Source organism: Apostichopus japonicus, chromosome 14 (genome assembly GCF_037975245.1).
Source record: "Apostichopus japonicus isolate 1M-3 chromosome 14, ASM3797524v1, whole genome shotgun sequence".
Lineage (NCBI taxonomy): Eukaryota > Metazoa > Echinodermata > Holothuroidea > Aspidochirotida > Stichopodidae > Apostichopus > Apostichopus japonicus.
This window is the reverse complement of record NC_092574.1, coordinates 18,457,290-18,476,432: the sequence shown is the minus strand read 5'-3', so window position 1 is coordinate 18,476,432 and position 19,143 is coordinate 18,457,290. Positions and strand designations below refer to the sequence as shown.

The 19,143-nt window shown below is 36.9% G+C and overlaps 2 protein-coding genes across 5 annotated transcripts in view; one reads left to right on the top strand and one right to left on the bottom strand.

Annotated features, from left to right (window-relative positions):
• LOC139980020 (cholecystokinin receptor type A-like) overlaps positions 1 to 19,143 on the bottom strand; it is a 108,843-nt gene that overhangs the window by 29,096 nt on the left and 60,604 nt on the right. For 2 of the 4 annotated variants that reach the window (XM_071991367.1, XM_071991364.1), the window contains exon 1: positions 3,710 to 4,069. The exons of the other annotated variants lie outside the window; for them this stretch is intronic. The gene's annotated coding sequence lies outside the window, so the exon portion shown is untranslated. Of the gene's footprint in view, positions 1 to 3,709; positions 4,070 to 19,143 lie in introns of those variants that run through there. 4 annotated transcript variants of the gene reach the window in all.
• The window catches only part of LOC139980018 (TBC1 domain family member 19-like), a 146,627-nt gene continuing 144,643 nt past the window's right edge, over positions 17,160 to 19,143 (top strand). The window contains exon 1 of the mRNA XM_071991362.1: positions 17,160 to 17,433. The gene's annotated coding sequence lies outside the window, so the exon portion shown is untranslated. The remainder of the gene's footprint in view (positions 17,434 to 19,143) is intronic.

Genomic DNA, 19,143 nt, shown 5'->3' with positions numbered 1-19,143 from the left:
CCACAGACGTACCCCTGCCACCCCACATACTTTGGAAAGTGAGGGAGAGCTGTCCCACCCCTCTCCCCATCCATCGACCCCCTGAAGTGACACTTTTATCCTTTTACTCTCATGATACGATATTTATTTTTGAGTGCATCATATACGGTAGCATCCACACAATTATCATTTGCCTAAAGCTTTACATGGATAAGAACATGTTGACTGCCACTGTGTTAAGGATAGTTAGTTACAAAATACAGAAAAACCTTTAATGGAAATATGACTTTTTCATTTTCGATCACTTTGAAATTTACACCTAATCTCACAATTCCGGATATAATTGTGTTGCGATGTTTCAAACATATTAGTTTTTAACGTTCGGGTTTATACACCGTTATATTTTGGGCAAATTCACCCTCAAGTTAAGTATCTGAAACTCAATAAATTTTGCAATATTCCATCCACTTTTCACCTTAAGGGTTATTTTATTACACGAGTTTGTACCCGTGTTGATAAAAAAGAAAAAAGATTGAGGTGGTCAAATGAAATAGGACAGGTTTTGACAATATACCAATCATAAAAAATTATAAGAAATATACTTATTTTGAGTTTTGGCATTTATCTTTTGAATGTGTTTCATTCAGAGCTCTAATGATGAGCTGTATACTACTGGATGATTAATTTTGCAATAAAAAAACATATTTCAATTTTATTGTCAGAGTTATAACAGTTTCACTCCTACAATCCTTTGTGTGTATATAAGTAGTGTAGTAATTATTACTAATCAGTAACAATAACTCATCATCCACTAGTTATGGGTGATGATGGCGGTGGAAATGGGATGAGATGGAAAGGGAAATGAAGGAAGGTGGAGGAAGAAGAAGAAAGCCGGAGGTGGTGAATTTTCATATCGGAAAGAAACCTGATCAAACTTTCTCGAAACGAGGCATTAATAACAACTTTTTGGCAAGAATGTATGTTTTCTTAAAGCGCATATGAACATAACGTTATAGGCCTCTAAATTCTCATCTTTGGCAACTTTGAGAGATGTGTTCACGGTTTAAAGATAAAAAACCACCAAGGTTTGACTCAAGCTCAATAAGAACAGATACAACAAACTATCAAAAGCAGAATTATAGCGATTCCGTTCTCGCTCTCCTATTCTAGCATAGCTGTCTGTACTCAAGTAGGTGCTATATATCAATTGGCGTCGCCAATCATTTCAATCTTGGGGGGGGGGGGCACAGGAGGGCACAACACTTAATTAGGAGGGCACAATGTTTATATGTGAATTTCGTCCTGGGAGGGGTCTAAGGGGGAGGGTGTTCCCCTTAATTTTAATTAAGGGTCCTTAGATGCAATCTGGTGCTATATTTTGCAACTTGAAGTAACTTTATGTTCAACATTTTTCGGGCTTAGTCCGTCCGATATTTATGTTTTTAATTGAGGCAGATCAAGTTTTTGTTTGAGTATTTTTGTAACTCTATAAATAGCATGTGGGGGGGGGGCAGCATGTGGGGGGGGGGCACCCGCAGGGCCACGATTTTGTTTGGGAGCGCACTTGCCCCCCCCCGCCCAGGCCACCCCCTGACCCTGACCCAGGCCACCCCCGCCACTGACTACACCATCTGCGTGGATTGGTACTCGTACTATATCGTCGGCGTACTCGGGAAAGTTTAGAAAGATCGTGATTCACGCATGATCATGGCTAAGTCTACGTACCTGTATACTCGTACCGGTAATCTTATATCGGGAACTTGATATCTGTTCGTACTCAGATGAGGTGTACTCGTTCTGCAAGTCTGATGTACACACCATGTGATGTTATCAGTGGCGGCGCCAGGAATTTTTAGTTGGGGAGGTTAAGGGGGGCTGAGCCAATTTTTTGGGTGGCTTACAAGATTGAGTGATCGCCGTCCTGGGGGAGGGGTATAAGGGGAGGGGGTGCCCCCCTCCCCTTTTGAATTTTTTCCCAATCCTGGAAAGGCCTACATGCAAAATGGTGGCATTTAGCGAGGCTTTTGTCACCTGAAAATTTCTCCAAAAATATGCATTTTTTGTGAGTAACTTTAGTCAAATTAGAATGGAAGATACCAATTCACAGAAGATACCAAAACAAGGCTTCCTGCACCACAACTGAGTCACTGACTATTATCATGTGAAAAATTCATCAAAATTTCCATTGACCATTGTAGCACTGCGTTATGGCTGACAAAATTTGGGTAGGCTATATTGTTTCAATGAGGTTTTTTTTTTTTTTTTTGCCTATTTCAGTTGGGGGGCTAATGGGGGCTGACTACTTCAGTGGGGGCTAAAGCCCCCCCAAGCCCCCCCCCCCTTGGCGCCGCCACTGGATGTTATAGTTACAAATATATTAACACATGTATTAGCGCAGACAATCACATAGATCGAAGATGGCATGGTCAAACAACAAAATTGTTGTGAGGATGTACTCACATATAGTCATTTTGTAACATAGTTTCCTGTACTGGTATGGTACTCTCCCTTACAGATTTGTACTCGTAAAACTCGGGGCATTTTTGGAAATTATTTATTTCACTTTACAGTGCATTATAAAGTACTTTGAATTTGGAGCCTTACCTTGGTACTCATACTCGAAACAACGGCAATTCTACACGTACTACTATAGGCTCATCATTCTGTTGTACTCAGTATACTAAATTATCTTGAATCATGTATTACAATGACGGAACGAAATAAAAATACGCCCATCGAAACATTTAAGTAAGTTAGACACCCGAATCACCCTCCCCCCCCCCAAAAAAAAACACATGTGATTTTTTTCCTATGTTATCCAACAAACAGAACCCATTGCAATTACCTGTAAAAAATAAAATTGTTTACGGAATTGCTGGAATTCAAACCCTATATTATGCCTATTATGTTATAAGCTGTGTTTGTGGAATCGTTAAATTGATCTCAATATGAAACTATGTAACAGATATAGATTTTACATATATGTTAAACAAACAGACATATACTGTCTAGATGTTAGAAGCTTTGTACACTGGATATCAATGATCGTAATCGAAACACGAATTGGAACCATCTGTCGGTATCAGTGTTTTGTGAAGGTGTTTTGTCATTGAATGGTGATAGTAGGTCTTTGCGAGGTCAACATTACAAAAGATGACTCTCTCTATGTTTTTTTGTTGGTGTTATTCAACGTTTCATTTCTGTGCACAGATTTAAGGTTACATAGATATAGTTATGAAATGACACAGCAAACGATTAACTGATTTTAAAACATTGTAGTCGTCTCCTTGAGGTGACGGACGAGTGGTCATTGTTTCATAGTTTCAAACATCGCCGAGTTGTAAGGTGAAATGTTTTGGTAAGAAATAATTCGGTATCGTATGTTACCGTATCTCTTTAACTCTCTTCATAACATACTTCATATGGTAAATTAGACCTTTTGATGCTAATTTAGAGTACTAGGCCGGTTTGAGTCACTCCAAGATTAATGTATGTCGTCCAGTTACAGAGTTGTTGACAATTCATAATCATGGACGTTAAATATGAATGTAAGAGACTGACTTTGGTCAGCTTGCGGCTTTGATAAGCCACTGAGGCTTCTGCGCATGCAAGTTCCTGCTTGCAGGAGGATCTAAAACACATACATACCTACATACATACTTAACCGACACACACACACCATACGGATATGACATGCAAGAAAATAAAATAAACAGTTGACTTTACTTACATGTTAAACGTATTTCTTCATATTGTAAAAAGAAAAAAAAAAGAAAAAATTCTCCAAGAGACGAAAGATCCGGTATCCCAAAATTAAGGTGAATTTATTTCCAGTATTTTATGGATCAAGAACACAAAAAAATGGTAAACTTGTAAAACAATTTGCGATTCACTCGATCAGCCAGAGTAAAAAAAAAATCAACTACCGATGAGAGGATATATCTTTGTTCGTTGCTACACCTTTGTATACGTGATCCTTTACACGAAAAAAAGTCTGCTATAATCATTTATTCTGATCAGAAACCGTGCTGGATTTAATCGCGTGTGCCTCCTACTGTAGAAAGATCGCAAGTGATGCCTAAGCTTGGTCTGTTCCTGTCTTCGCGAAAATTGAGATAAGTTTTTTTTTTTTTTTTGTAATGCCAATCCATGTGAAGTAAACAGAAAGACTGCCCTCGACTTTGGAAGTTGCGAAACAAGACCGTACATTTACTAACCCGTACGTGTTTGAAATCATGCAGGGGAAAGATTTGAATTTTTGAAAATAAAAATGTCATAACGAAATGGACAGTGATAAATTATGCAATCTACTGATCCAAAACATGATTGGTTAAACAAAGCATGAATCATTCCCCTCCAAAAAAAAAATCGGTATGTTTCCATATTTGATTATTTCATGTTCTCCTGTTTCGGTTGTGTATATGACTATTACATATGTAAACAACATGATATAAAAAATAAAGCAAGACAAAAAACGAAGACACATTGAACAGAAACCACTAAAGTGCAGTTCCCGGCGCTGAAACTCTTATTCTCGTGTCAACAACATTTAGGGGGGGGGGGGGGGATTTGATTAAAAATAACACAATAACGACTAAATTATTTTTTTTTGGTAAATAAGTTCATACCCCTAAGTGTTATAATCATTATGCAAATTTTTCCAAAAACAATTGAAGAAGTAAGCAACAAACTTTCCAAACATCCCGACAAAATGGCCCTTTTGTGCATTTTGTATTACACATTTGCAAAGAAACAAAAACCGCCATTTTTTAGTTACTATTTATGTTCAGGAGGCAATTCTTCCCTGAGCTCCACCGCGACCTCTGATACACAATTACATGGAAAACATGATACCAGATAAAGCAGTTCCGGCTATAGTGAAATTTGCTAACGGTAACACGGAAACAGTGAGCTGATTATACGCAACTGATAAATCCACAAGACATTTTAAAACGAAATCATTTTGGTCGTAACACGAAGGTTGTACGGTCAATTTTAGAATAATTTATAAGTTGCGAAGGAACTTGACACGGTTAACGCCCGAGGAATTATTTGTAAGGTATAAATCGAACCCTGAAGACGCCATCAATTGTCGCCAACGGAATACACCATTTGAAATTTTAAGAACGATTAATTGGAAAGTGCTTCAAGACAAACGTTGTTGACTGGATCAAGGGAGATTGTCTTGATCGATAAATCCATTAACCAGCATAATGATATGGATTCAGTAACGGATCCAAAGTTTCTGATAGTTCAAGGACAAGATGTTACAAGATGAAGGTGGTTGTTACACTGTCGGCAGTGCGCATGATCACCATTTAAAACACTTATGCTCATATGCATAATGTTGTCAGCAGCATGGTATAGTAAACGCCACAATGGCTCATCCGATATGATAACGTTTTGAAGACATTTCTCATGTTCTGAAAAATGCATGTTGTAAACGATATATGCGTATTTGAAATATATACGCACGTGGAAAGGATAAACGCATGTTGTAAACGATATGTTGATAATATAAACCTTCTATAACTGATATATAACTGAAATTTAACATATCAGTTATATTTCAGTTATATATCAGTTATATCAGTTAGTTTTAGGGCTATAAACTCAAATTATTTTCAGAAACTAAGGATCGGTCGGAATGAGTAGAACGATTTAATATTTCTTATTTTGTAATAGTGCTGAAGAACGGTACAAGGTTTTGTATAACACCTGTTGTAAGTTGTTTTCATATGAAAATGTAAAACTACTAAAGACAAGACACATCAAGGACGTAAATAGAATAAACGCGTCACGTTTCACAAATGTTACGTTGAGAAACAAAAATCTACTTGACGTCAAACGATGTTATAGCTTAGATAAAAAAGATTAAAAATAAACGTCAGTCTGAGTTTTTATTTAACTGTAAAATATAAAATCCTTAGTATTTCATGTGCTGATCGAAATGACGTCACAACTAACTGAACGTCATCTTCAGAAGATAGCAGACTATATCTAACACGTCATTCAAGTCACATTATCTACACCGTTCATCTACATCGTGAAGTGTTCCTATAGTTACCAACGTCTGCAAGATATCGCAAAGCATTTACAGGCAAATTTATTTCCCAGTATATAGCTACATGACATTCACATACTTAAACAGCGATATTAATTCTCATCGTTTTATCCAATAAAAAATAAAAATAAAAGCCAAGAAAATCTGTCCGACATTATGAGACCAACATCACCTTTTTGTGTGTGCATATTTCACATTTTACAGCTTTTCCTTATATTTTTAACATTTTTATAGTAATATGTCGATTGAATTAAAAAAAAGAACTTAGTATAAAATATACCGTATTGTTATTGTCCAACATATATCAGACCAACAAAAAGAGATTTTGCATTGTGTCGAGAATATACCGTATAGCTCTTCAAAGATATTTCTGAAATTATACATTTTCAAATATAGGCCTACAAAACTGCCACTTCAACTATGACTTCATCATACAGCTTTCGTTCCATGTAACGTTTTGGGCGAACAATTATGTTTTTGTCAGTATAAGATCCCAACCACACCTACAGCCTTTAGTTTGACGGCATGTGGATTAGTAGAAAATGTCCATGTGCGGCCGTCAACCCAATTTCGCGCTCACCTTTGTATATGATATGGGCTCTAAACGAGGTAATAAAGACCTCTTGATTGGTAAAGCCTTATTTGAAAGGGTGTTATTCCTACACCCATGATGTAACCCTATAAACATAGAAACAGAACAAAATCAAACATATTTTGTGCCTAAATCAGCTTTTAATTTTACGATTGTTTTCTAAAACAGTTTGTTCACAACAGATGCTTAACTTAAAACATTAAATTTCACTTTTGATTGCATCGTAATATATTAATGTCTCTATGATAAGCTATCAATAAGTAAAATGAGAGAGGGGTGGGGGGGGGGGAGAGGAAAAAACTCGTTTGTGGTCGCAAATTTAAATCGAATAAAAATGTAATTATGCAGTTACAATTAAATTTACATTGATAAATGTCGGCTACATAGATTTTTCTCATGTGTTTCTGTAAATAATATTTCAAAATTAGTCGAGTCTTTTATATAAAATCATGACTATAGTTTTCCTAAAGTTATTAATAAATATAGTATCAACATACCATTCCCTTGAGAAACCAAAAGTCAAGGAGGGGTTAAAATGGAGAAAAAAAACCACACACGATGAAACTCGACCTAAAACAATAGTAAAGAAAACGATGTAACCTGGTCACGTAGAGGCCTTTGATAAAGACAAAAACAACCTTGGTGCTCTTCAATTGTTAGGTAATAACAATAAGTGTTTGTAGTAATAACAATAGCTAACTAATTTTAATGATAAAAATAACTGGTTGTTTTTGAAATTTTGAACAGCGTCTACAATGAATCAACTTATTTTTAAAAGTTGGAAAATCAAGGTTTAATGTCCAATTACATTACCTTTTTTTTTATTGCATTATGGTTGTTTATGACTTCAAGAACAGTCCAACAAAAAGTACTTGGTATCTGCTCTTCTTTCAAATTTCAGAGGATATAGTTTTTTGAGTATGAGTCACAAATTATTAAGTTATAGCCTAGAATTACTTTTCGAATATATTACTTTTTTCAACAGATTTAACTGTATAGGGCTACTGCGTTATTTACTGTTATGCCACAACAGAACTACCATTTTTGAAGTTTAAATTAACCTTAAAATGGAGAAATGTAATGATCCTCCCTTCGTTATCAAGTATAGAGCCAAGCTAACTATTTGCTTCTCTCCTGAACAAAATCGTATTCATTTTTTAATCTCTTCATTTCTTTGTCTTACATGCATATCTTACTTAGCTATGTTATGTGGGCGGTATAACAAGGTCATTTCTCCCATTAGCTTCCATCTACACTCTCTACTTTGTATAACGTATCTAAAGTCTTACTAGTATGTATTCTACAAAAATATGATCTTGACACAAAATTAATTAAAACAAAATTAATTAATACAGAAAACAGAACCCTTAAGTAGGCCTTTGTTTCTTTCTCTTTTCTCCCTTTTGTGTGTGCGTGCGTGGGCATATCTAGCTCTCACACCCGGTGACATGGGACAAAAGAAATTCCGGTGACCGGTTGTCGAACAATAGAGAACAATAGTCATCGGTTGTCCAGAAAAAGGGTTAGAATAAAGTGAAATGCCATCGGTTGTAGCTAATATATTAGAAAACAAGATTGCGTGCGTGTGTCTGCGTGCGTTTGTTTTTCTATCTGACCGAGGACTTGAACAAAAGAATTCCAGGTCCTCGGTTGTGATTTCTAAAGAATCACCACGTCCTCGGAAGAATTCTATTGTATGGGGTATTGTTCAATTCAATTCATAAAACTTTATTTCAATCTCTTGTATTAAAGTATGCAATTTTGACAATAGACGTGGGTAAATATACAAGAGAACAAGAGACTGAGGAGTGCCAAGGTTAGGGTACGTGGATTTGAACAATGGAAAATACAATGGGGTCCTCGGTTGGAATGTAATACAAACATGTGTGTGTGTGTGTGTAAGATGGTATTTTCATTTTTTTAAATTATTTATGAGCCTCGAGAATATAAAAGCAAATACAATAATTGTGAGTGGGTGTCAGGCTTGTTCACGTGTTTGTTCTGTTTATAATAGGAAAGACATGACAAGCTGTGAAACATGAAACATTTCATGTCCTTCTTTTTCCCTTCTTTTTTATTTCATATTTTCTTTTCTCGATTGGCTACTTCCTCGACGTTTTACTTAAATATCATTTCTTTTATATTAATCATTAAAATTTGACACATTTTCTTGCTTCAATTACTACGGCACTTCCAGCTGATTTTTATTATCGACCTTCCATGCAGTATACGGTGCAATTGTACTCTACCCCCCCCCCCCCCCACATCTGTACATATGACCTCGTCAAACTTACCCATAGATAGGAATGTTCAATTATTATGACGTCCCTTTCCCTCATTTCACTTGCGGCTCTATTCTTTATCTTTTCAGCTCAAAAAACATCGGACCAAATTTAATTCCCCTATATCGATAGTTCATAATGGCCTGGCCAACCCCTGTGTAATCTTTGGATTTTTTTTATATATTTTTATATTTCTTATTTCTTTTATATCTAAGTAACACTGAAAGATGATGTGTTTTCCTTCTTCCTGCATGAGTAGAAAGTAAAGCTTTTTAATGGAGGAAGGTGAGGCTTTCATTCCAACCCTATAGTGATGTTTTTGCAGCCTGAGCATCTGAACGGTTGCAAATATGAGCTGGGACATATTTTCTCTTCTTAGACTTTATTTCTTATAGATCGATACCAAAGGAATCAAAACAAACGGTGAGGGAGCTTTTACAGTGAAGTAAATATTTGTAAGGTCTTCTTACACACCCCTTAAGAGAGAACGTTCAACTTGTCAAATATTGTTCAATCGATTTATCCGCCGCTGTAAATCCACTCTTAAGAGGACTCAAGGATATATATATATATATATATATGTATATATATATATATATATATATATATATAGATATATCTATATATATGTATATATATATATATGTATATATATATATATACATACATATATATATACATAAACAAAACATAATTGTTTATCCCATATGTTCACCGGGTGGGTCCCTTGATTGACCCGTCCCTGGCGGTACTGTACCCATCTGGATCCCTTCTAATCAGACCTATGTATACAACATGAAGACGAGTCATGCTATAACTATTTTTCTTGTCTTATTGCTCCACATCAACAATTACTCAGCTTCCTATCGTCCGTGGCCTCCTGGTTATTCAACTGACTCTCTCTTTGAAAACTTACTTTTAATATTGTATTGGAAGCTCTTTACACATATTTCCCCCCATTTATCATTATTCAACGGATCCATTATGAGAAAGTAGGCTATATCAATATTTACCAAATTGTCCATAACAGGAAATTGATGAGGAATAAACAGCCTTCTTCCCTGCACTTAATCACAGGAGACTATTTTTCAGATCGGCGTTTTTCTTATTAGTTATGATTTGGCTGGGTATTAATATATATCTGATTGCCTGATAGGAACATAATTGCTATAGGCTATGACCTAAAAACACGTTTCGTTTTTTTCATAAATGGAATAATTATTTCTATAAATATAAAGTCACGACTTTCGGCCTTGTGCGTGCTAATATTTTCACAGCATTAAACAAAATATTGTGTTTTTATAATATGGAATAAAAATAACCGATTGGTTTTCGTCCATTTTTCAAGAAAAACAAATTGAAAAAAATATGCAGTCATTTGACTGTATTACTCAAAATAAGATTCAGTGACGGTGTGTTTTTGTGTGAAGAGGGAGGGTTGGGGGAGGGGTTGACGGGAGGGGATAGGGATTAACATGATATTGCCATTGCTTGAATCCTATAAAAAAATACATCAAAAAAATTCAATATGCCTCTTAAAGACAACAGGACAAATCTTAAAATTTCGCAATGAATTTCACGCTAAACTTTCGTAATGTTCCCCAAAAAAGATTTCGGAAGGGACCCTCCACCGTGACCTGAGAATTCAAGGGGTTGTGGGCCTTTTGTATAGGGAAATTTGCAAATTAAAGTCAGTAAAGACATTTATAAACGTTGATAACGAAACGAACTCTATAAAACAAAATAATGCGAAATGATTGATTGAAAATAAAATAAATGGGAGTAAGATGATACCCTCATATCTAATGACTACTTTACAAAGGCCCCTATATATATATATGCATGATTGATGACAGGCTAATTATACAGAAGCGTTTGAAATGCTCGCAACCCGTCGTTCAGATGAGAATCTTACACAACCCGTGATCTTTATTATAGAGCAGGGGGCGTATACTTGAGCATAAAGTTGCTACCGGTGCATTGACGAAACCGACGGCCCTGGGGCCTTGAAACAAGCGATGGATTCCACGCCACCCATGGAAAATATAACACCTCTCGCGACAAATCTATAGGAAACCGGCGCCATGGACACCTCACTCTGGCTGCGTCTTATTGTTGACGTCACACTATTGTTCCTATATTCTAATAACTCAACTAAAACGTGTCCTTGTAACTTCACATAGGCAACAGAGTATCAGGTTATTGCAGTCACTTCAAACAGACACAATACATTATAACCATGTCATCAACGGCCGTAGTTATGTTTTCCCATTGAGGTTTGTGACGCATCTGAGGAATTGAACTAATTATTTGTGTAATAGACTGCATAGTCCAGTCACTTTTGCTGATGAACCTCGACTGCATAAAATGTCATTTCTCAAAAGTAAACAGTGTTATATAGAAATATAAACTGGACTATATCAGAAATGGGATTAAACTGCCAACAACATGTTAACACTAATGTTGTTCCTATAAAGTCATCCTTTTAATATACGTTTGTTCAGTCTATATACAACAACCTCGTTTTGCATGGCATCCCGTCACGTTTCTATATAAATCGTAATATTGGGCTGATGATATATGATTATTATAATGATGTTGTCAAACTGTATGGTTTCGTTGATACCGAACGTGATCATTTCATGTCCGCTAATTAACTTATTAACTAAAAATATTTTCCTATCACGTTTGATCAATTATACAATCTTTATTTTGTGAATATGTTTGACAGGTTGGAATAAGTGAATATTCACAATGCTGCAGAGCACCGTTCGGTGTCCCCCTCCCCACCCACTCCCCCATTACATGGTATATCTTAATAAAAGCGGTATTTTGCATCGAGTCTTCAGATTTTTGTTATGCAATATATACATATCATCCAGTATATCTGGCCTTAGTATACTTTACCTCGATAGAGTGACATGTCTTTCAACATTGTTTCCAAAGTTGAAAATATAGTACCATTTTGCATCTATATGCACCCTCTATTAAGACCACTGCCCCCACCCACCCCCACAACGGCATATTATCTTAACCCCGTCTACCCCCCCCCCCCCTCTAAAACGGTTGCGTCCCTTCACGCTTGTATTGTCTCTAGAAAATGTGTTAAGATGTACGTCATAATACATTGAAGGCAATTCAAATTTAATCTACATTGCAGCAAGAATCTATATGGTATATATATAGACTGTGTACGTGCGTGTATGTGCGGAGTGCATTACTGCAGGATTTTATCGCACATAGAAGATAATCTTTCTCCTCTCTCTCTCTCTCTCTTCAAACGTGCTAGAAAAGAATTTAACCAATCCACGTGCTATTCCCTCCATATATTTTGTGAGTAAATAAAGGTTTTGACGTCTGGTGCGCGTGGAGTCACATACTAAGATCACCCCCCCCCCCTTTTTAATTCTAAATTGTTTTCCGGTAGAGTTTTTTTGTTTGTAAGAGGGGTTTCCTAATCAACCATACCGAAAATCGTTCTGTATTCCACGCTAAGTTTTATCTGCATGATGATGGGTTTATTTACACAGCCGGCTAGCCATATTTGCTCTTTAAATGCTAGAAACCGTGAAAAGATATTGGAGCATAAAACCATTCTTGAGTTATTCAAGTTACAGATGAATGGGAAAAATAATTGTCAGAATTATCATATGGTCTCATATTGGTCCTCGTATTTTCAAATATTATCGGTTGATATTAATCTCATGAAGAGGTCTCTATGTGTTTTTTTTATTTTATTAAAAAAAAATATTCAACTCTTTGATTCAAGGAAGGAGTGAATTGTTTTTTGCAGTCATGTTTCAGTTCGACATATCGCAAAGTTTTGAGATAATTAGACCCATCGTTATGTAGCGCCGGTTGGTTGCTGGAACCTCCCAGACACTAAAAAAAAAATGTTAACAGTTTTTTTTTAATTTGCCGAGGGAGGTGAAATTATGTTTTAACATCAAGTCCATACACCTACCTAACGTTCATGTATTCTGCGAAAATATACGTTAAATAAGTCGTTCAAGAGGCCAGTGGCCTAGGACGCCTCTACCACACAATTACCCCCCCCCCCCCCACACACACACTCACTCACTCACACTCCTACATCTGAAATATTGTGCACGTCATAGGCGAGAACCTATATATTACACGAGAAATATACTTCAATTATTCAGCTGGGAAGAATTCGGCATATGTTTCTATGCATTTAAAAGCAGGCAATCGCTTTAAGTTCATAGTCAGAGTATCCAAGAGGATTCCCTGTTCAGCTCAAACACTTAAATGACACAGAACAGTGATATATGTAAAATATGAACAGTGTTGATGAAATGTATATGATCACGGCAGTGTCCAGAATATACGTTCTAGCATATTTCGGGCGATGCTGATTACTGTTACAAAGACAAAAGGCGTTTCACCCGAATTTGGCATATACGGTTGTCCCTCACTTTGCTGTTACCAGTTGCATTCCGAAAATGCATCAATTTTTTTAAAAGAATTTCATATCCTTCGCTATGAAACATGCTATTAGGATCCGCTTGGTTTATACTAGTATATGCTTTGTTAAAGGAAACACTCCTTTAAGTTTAAACCACCCCACCCCAAATGAAATAAAAATAAATAAAAGATATGCATTATAGTTATAGAAGAAAGGTTGCCGATGTGTTACGTCATCCCCCGTGTGACAAGATAAGAAGCAAAGTGATTACAGGAATGTCGTATAAGAAAGAAATGTGAGAGTTTTATTTAGTTGTGATATGGAAAGTTTCAGCCAAACATGATAACCTGAGGATCGTGTGAGTATCATGTTAGTTAAAGTTCAATATCCTGTTGCTCTCCTTAATGGTACATCATGGAGAAGAAGGAGACGAAATATAGCATTGCTCCCTCGAACTGGCCTCGTATGAAAAATCAATTTGGGGTTTCTTAATACTTCAACATCAAAACATATTGATGACATATATCTAAATATGTATATGTACAGTTTGTCAGTCCTCAAATTTGTAATAATTCAAGCTGAATAGTCGATCCAATTTTCTTGAAGTCGTTTCGAGAATTTCATTTAGGGGCAAAAGGGGCCTTATAGAAAAATATATTTAGGCCTATATATATATATGACATCGAATGGAATTAACTGATCGCTTCGTCGAGAAATAAATATAAAAAACCTTTCTGTCTCAAGGAACGGTGATCTTACTTTGTCACTATTCATATCAGAAACAAACGATAGAGAATGAAAAAGAAATAAAAATGGAGGAAACTTTATGGATTTTAGAAAGGAAATTAAGTTAGACAGAAGAATAAAGCCGAATGCCCTGCAGAAGTACACATGATGATTGCACGATGGTTTAAATATTAGGCATGACCATAGAAAAGATATACAGTGATACGAGGTTGAAACGGTGCGAGAATTCCACTGGGTAACGCTGGTGTTATGTCCACTGGTCCGAATTCGCGGAACATTGTAAGGCGAGCCATTTGGGCATTTATTCGCAAGTTATATTAAATACTATATTTAATGGCGTACTTAAATTGTAATTCAAAGTAAGTGAGGATATTTTCGTAATATGTGGCTATCATTTTACGAACTGACTGATTACAAGGAGGAAATTTAAAGAATGTGTTTCAATTCAAATTGCTTGAAAGAAAAGACATCCATATTACAAATATACTCATATAAATGAACAACTCATGCGCATAGCAGTTAAATTTGGCTTTGGCGTTGATTCGTGCTTAAATCAAGTGTATAGGTGGGACGCTATATTTTCATAATCGAATGGTTTAATTCATTAATATCTAGACTAATTCCTTTTCAGCTGGTGAAGAAAATTGTTACCTTAATTTGCCGGTAAAGGGTGGTAAAAATGGCAAAAAATAAATAAATAAATAAATAATTAAATAAATAAATAGAATAAAAGAGGGTTAATATACGGAGAGAGGGTAAATTAATCTGCTTGGCCGGCGAATGACTGACGATTATATAAATTCACATACAAAAAGATTGGGGATTACTTCAGTATTTATGTAATAGCAGCCAGTATTGATTTCATTTAAAAGTAGATCGTTTCTTCGACAGTAAAATGACCTCCGTCGTTAGTGAGCATGGACTTGTACCATATAGTCTTGCGACAATCGATGGTGTACACGCGCCCTCTAGACAGCACATAATATACACTGCTCCTTTGTCAAGTAAATCAATCGTTCTGTCGTGTATATGTGCTTCCATCCGATGGTAGAAAGTAAAATAAAGATATACTGGTTGCCAAATGCGAAGCATTAAGCTGTGTATGCTTGAATACGAGAGAAAGACAAGAAACGGAAGAAGAAATCGGAAAAGAGTTGTCAACACGCATATGTATAACCGTCATATGCGACAGTACTCAAAACATCGATATATATACTTATAGCTAAACGTGGAGCAGGGTTTGGGAAGGGGGATAGGCTACATACTTATAGCTATTCATGGAGCAGGGGAAGGGGAAATAGGCTACATACTTATAGCTATACATGGAGCAGGGGAAGGGTGGGAATAATTAGAGAAGAGGGAGAGGAGAGTATAGAAATGGAACGTTGCTTTTAATGAAGGAAAGTCGACTAGTATAGACCTATATTAGGGGGAGAGTTGTTGAATCGCCTTTTACGTCATCCCTATACTTTGTACTTGTAAAGATATGTAGTAACTTGATAACGATCTATTTACGGAGGCAATTCGTCGTAGACTTACCAAGTTACCAAACCAGGCGGAGAAGTGAGGCTACTTCAAAATGTGTGTTCATGATGTTGCCAATCAGGCGCGTAGCCAGGAATTTGCCAAGGGAGGGGCGAAACTGTAGATTCCGCATTGCAAACTATCTAAGCGTAGCGCCACCATGAGTTGGCGCGAAGCGTACAAGAAAATTTTGGCTGTAAATGCCTCCCAGATCGCCGGAAATGGCACTTCCCATGCCTTGTAAGTTGCATCTTAGCATTTTCTCTTTTGAAAATACTAGCGATATCATAAAAACCTTTAAAAATTTTGTAAAAAATATGCTCAAGGGGGGGGGGGGGCGGCCGCCCCCTTCGCCCCCCCCTTGGCTACGCGCCTGTTGCCAATATACGTTCGTAGTTATTGTGCTTGATTGTTTAACCACAAATAACATCTGCTGAGAAAGAGCATACTTCTGTTTACACTTTAAAGTGAGTTTTTCGAAATGCAATGCATTGCGTCACATAAAACACTTGCAATATATATGGTCATTTAGATGACAGCTCCCCGCATGACAAGATGATAGATCTCCCTCGGGCTAACATTAGTGCAGCAGTCTTGGTGTTGCCCCGGTCGGTCATATCCAGACTTTGAGGCGTTGAAGACTTCTGATTTATGAACTATTTGTATTTATTAATAATATGGCAGACTAGCGCTATGATTATTTTAGACCTAGCAGAAGGCTCAGGCCGGCTAATAGCTTCCTGGACTTTGAACTCGTTTGCGCCTCATCCCTCCCGTCATTGCAGCCATGCTGGGTGGCAGTACATGATGTTGTGAAAGCAGTCACTTCAACTTGCGAACACATGTGTGCTCACCTTTCTGCGAGTGGGTCCCTACGATAACACCGTCCCTGCATTTAGTTCCCATTATTTCACCACAACAAGTTTCCAAACTTAAATGGTGAACCCCCCAAAAATAAAAAATACAAAGTTACATACCGAACAGCAACCAAAGGACCGCGTTAAATAAGGTGACCATATATAATCCAAATAGTTCCAGGGGACATGATGCTGAACCTCACCCACCCCCCACCCCTACCCATTCCATTTTGATATCACGGGATATGAACCAAAGCTAGCCTACAGGTTTTTGCCCAAGAAATTAAAATGCAGTCCCCCCCAACCCCAACCCCCCCACCAAATAGAAAGAAGGTAACCTGAATGGAGCCTCCTTATAAATTACTTAATTCCAAAAATGTTTTCCATGTGATGATATGCAGCCGGTGAAACAATGATCTGAGATGCCTTCATCTGTGTGAGTCATGAAAGTAATTATTTAAAAGGAAATCTTACGAGTGAAGCTGCGTCTACGAACGGAAAACCTTGGCAATTACAAGTAAAACTGAAATTGTGCAGGCCGTTTTAAATTCTCGGGCATATTCGCCGAACACAATCTACATGGACATTTTACTGAAAATTGAAGGCGCCAATTTGTGAGATAAACAGTTAGGGTAGCGTGAGAACTTTTATAAGGACCTAGAGACCATACAACGTACTTAGATTGTTTAGTATGTAAATCAATGGGGCATTTATATGGAGTATGCTACCATCAGCACAAAATTAACCTCAGCAGTCAACACGTTTCCATAGAGATTGCTGACCCCTGGGAAGAGCCAGCCACTGTTACGAAGTAGTATAATGTTCCTTTGAACTGTCAAGTAGCACCTCGAATTCATTACATCGCTACATAAGCAAGACTTAATGTAATGAAGTTGACTAAAATTCTACAAACAAGTTGATGAAAATCGCAGTGAACCGTCGTTGCAAAAAGATATTTCAGGGTACGGTATTCGATCACGTTTATCATTGACACCTGTTTCGCGAAAGTGATACATAGTTAGCAAGAAACATTAAACTTCAGTATCAGGTTACTATAAATGCTAGCCTAGTAGCTTCATCCTAATTACTTGAGCGTTAATATCTTGTCTAGTATGAGCTTCACCTTTGGTCTAACGTTAGGTTAGACAAGCTTACATTTATAGTAGCACTTAATTTAGCCAAGGTATGTATAGTAAAGGCTTCATAATTGACGCACCCCCGTAATTGACGCACCTTCAATTATTACTAGCAATGATACAGCAGGCCACCTAAACTTTTTGCAGTCAAGCAGAATTACATATTTTATGAGCTTGAATCCACTTTAGCTATTTGCTGACCAAATTGTTGTATTTTTTAAGCTTTTAACACCCTCCCCCCAGTTTTGCACGTTTTTTGGACATTTGGAAATCTTACTCCCTAAAAATAACCAAAATTACCTCAATATAATACCACTTCTCTCTGGGACCTGACCTGTCTGAGCTTAGAGTTTCAGAGCATAGCAAAGAGCATCCAAAGTCAATGGATTTATCCTTAGGCCTACACTACGGTTAGTTAATCGACGAATGTGTCAATTTAGGGGTATGAGAGAACTTGACACAACAGACATTTTGTGGCCAAATTCATCTCAATTGTACGGTGCATAAGCACAGAACCTTACATATTTTGAGATCATAACATTTCTGAGGAACTACACATATGAAAAACATATACAGTTGAGTGATTTGGAGTTTTCCTTGATAGACATCGTTGATCAAATCCTAAGTGCGTCAATTATGAGCCCACCATGCTACTAGCCTAATCTGCTACACTAGGCATAGTTATACTTAACCTAGCCCTAGGTGTACATAGGCAAAATCTCTGTGTGCAACTTGCAGATAATAACTCGTCAGGAATAATTGATTGCCTGACCCCTAAACTTGGTATGTGTTATGTATGTACAGGAGTCACTATGGATAGATTGATTAGTTACCGCCAAGTATGTGATAGGAGATCGTAAAGTGAAGTTTTAGCTCCATGATAATATGTGCTATTTATACACAGTATGTTTATGTATGTACAGCGATCCTGTGTTGCAAAAATGAGGGCTTAGGAAAGTTGATTAGTGAATATCTCTAAGCCTGATTTGTCACTTAGAAGTCTTAATTTGCCTGAACTCCTAGCTACCATTAAATAAGTTGCATATACTGTCAAGAAAATTGTTATTAAAGGGTGTGAAGACTCGCGCAAAAAGAAACCTCTAATGCCGGTATTCTGACCTAGTTTCGAATGAGGTGTAACAGAAGTGTTAGACACCACTATCGATCCCAGAAAATACACACAGAGCTTGCTACCGTCGGTAATTAGACAATAGTGTACATTCAGTACATACAGCTGTGGTCAATACCCACAGCACAGTGTAGAAACGATACAGCGATGGACATCTCAGGTCCAGCTAAAGATAACAAGGTATCACGTTTCATTACTGTCTGCATTTTGTATCGAAACGTCACTTGCAAGCATCAGAATTAACTTTTTCAGATGGGGCGAGTCTTCAATGCCTTTAATTCCAATATTTCAACACAAACTTTTACACAGTGGTCTGGTCAAATAGAGAATTTATGATAACTAATAACATAACACATTCCTCAGATCAGGATGCCTCCTATGGCTTTGCTACAATAATCTGTTCCTGT